A 2,714-nucleotide genomic window follows, 5' to 3' on the forward strand; every position below is an offset into this window, starting at 1 on the left:
GCGTTGGGCTGCTCACCCAAGCCGATATACGTTCTGTTCTGCCCCAATAGAACATACTTGCACATCAGCTGATACATTCCACTTCATTACTTCCTGCTCGTAGTTTCCGTAACAGAGGTCCACAGCGTTGTACAAGTACAAGTTATAACATGCTCATTTTCGGATTGGGGCGGCCTAGAAGCCTCCGAAGTAAACATGCGCCGTTTCTCCTAAGTTACTTTCACCAGAATTATTTGCGTGGAAGCAATAAAGTAGAATGCCTTTCCTGACCCATGTCTCTCCTATTCAACTTGGGAGCTGTTCTTCCTAAGGAAGAGACTTGGGACGGCTGAGAGTACCCGCTCAGGCCTGTGTAACCCTGATGGGTCCACAGGATCGTGGTACTTGAGGTTTTTAAGCCTCTAGGCGTATAGTTAAAATACTAGCTCAGGTCTGTGTAACTTTCTTGAGTCCACAGAATCGTAGTACTTTTTGCTATCGCATGTGTAGCCACTCCGGCTTGTGTAACGCCTAGGCCCACAAGATCGGACTACACTATCACTTTAAGAACCATTTAAAGTATCTTTTTAAGGAATTAGTTAATGCACAAGAACGCCAGTTTTGTATGAACATTGTAGTTCATTCATTAATAATACATATATGCGCGCGCGCATACGCACACACACACCTCAAATGTATTCTTCTCTGGCCCCGACGTTTTTGGGGAGAGTTGTTTTGCCCTCTCAAGAGTTTTTTTAAACTCTTGTTCTTATTTAGTATCGGAAATAATATTCGAAAGTCATAAGTCGCTTAGACGAAGTAAACGACATGACGTCTTAGTTTATTTCTTTGATACACTGTTTACATCAAAGTGCGCGCATACGCATACGCACACACACACATATATAGGTATTTTATACCTTTTCGATATATATATGTATATATACATATATATTTTCTATTATTTATCTATCTAGATCCCTTAGATAGTTAAGTGGACTCTTAGAGCCTTCCACTTTCTTGGACGTCTTGCAACATCAATAAATCCCTTTGGATCGGCAGTGACGTCGTTAGTTTCCCTTTCGGTACTCGTGGTGGCAACCACGAAGAGGAGACGTTTGCTTGTCCGGCCCATATTGGCCACTTTTGGACCATGCCACCAGAAAATAGGGACAGAGGAGGTCTCATTAATCCATTCATGCGCGTCACTAATTAGATGACGAGGCATTTGGTTATCTTAGGAGAGTCATAGTTACGACCGCCCTGGGGGTCTGGGGGGCTTGCCCCCCAGGTCATATCCTCAGTGGCGACGGCAGCGGCAACCAAGTAGCCTTATGACGCTAGATTAGGGGTTCGAACCAGCAGTTCCTGCTTACAGTGCACACCGCGCTTTCTCGGTCGAACATACACCTGGGCCATCTCTCCCTTCTGACGTAGGCAGCTCAGCTACCAGAACCATGACTCTTCGATTGCAACTGGATCTTGGGCAGTTGGCACCCCCACCCGTATCACGAATTTTCATATAAGCGCCGTTTACGAGCGCTTAAATGAATTTCTTCACATTGACATTCATCGCACTGGGCAGAAATCACATTGTGTCAACACCCGCAAGGGCCATCACAATGCTTTGTTTTAATTAGACAGTCGGACCTCCCTGGACCGTGCCAGTTCTGAGTTGAACGTTAAATGACGGCCGAAAAGAATTACAACAGTGCTTTCGCACCACTATAATCTCATAGCAAGAAAGATCCATGAGAGACCAAGGCACGGGACCGAGCTCAACTCCTGGTGCGTGAACACCAATCATTTCGCCCAGGCCCGGCACGTCAGTCAACTCACTTCCCTATCAAGCCCGACACGCCCCGTTCCTCAGAGCCAATCCTTATTCCGAAGTTACGGATCCATTTTGCCGACTTCCCTTACCTTCATTATCCTATCGACTAGAGGCTCTTAACCTTGGAGACCTGCTGCGGATATGGGTACGAACCGGCGCGACACCTCCACGTGTCCCTCTCCTGGATTTTCAAGGTCCGAGAGGAAGATCCGGACACCGCCGCAACTGCGGTGCTCTTTGCGTTCCAAACCCTATCTCCTTGCTAAAAGTTTTCAGGGAACTTGAACGCTTATACAGAAAAGAAAACTCTTTCCGGACTTCCTGTCGACGTCTCCAGGTCATTTTGGGTTGCCCAGACGAACACTCTTGCGAGTGAACGAATTGTATACGGTTCCGCTGCCGGGTTCCGGAATAGAAACCGGATTCCCTTTCGCCCAATAGGTGTGTTTTATTTTATTATTATTTATAACACCATATTATTATAAGATTTCTCTTAGGGCTTAGGATCGACTGACTCGTGTTCAACTGCTGTTCACACGAAACCCTTCTCCACGTCAGTCCTCCAGGGCCTCGCTGGAGTATTTGCTACTACCACCAAGATCTGCACCGATGGCGGCTCCAGGCAGGCTCACGCCCAGACCCTTCTGCGCACACCACCGCGACCCTCCTACTTGTCAGAGCTTCATAACATATATAAAATATACTTTTCACTTGCTACTGACAGTGAAGTATAGGCATAACGCTTCAGCGCCATCCATTTTCAGGGCTAGTTGCTTCGGCAGGTGAGTTGTTACACACTCCTTAGCGGATTCCGACTTCCATGGCCACCGTCCTGCTGTCTTAAGCAACCAACCTTTCATGGTATCCCATAAGCGTTAATTTAGGCGTCTTAACTTCACGT

The sequence above is a fragment of the Microplitis mediator genome, chromosome 4 (genome assembly GCF_029852145.1).
Source record: "Microplitis mediator isolate UGA2020A chromosome 4, iyMicMedi2.1, whole genome shotgun sequence".
Taxonomy (NCBI): Eukaryota; Metazoa; Arthropoda; class Insecta; order Hymenoptera; family Braconidae; genus Microplitis; species Microplitis mediator.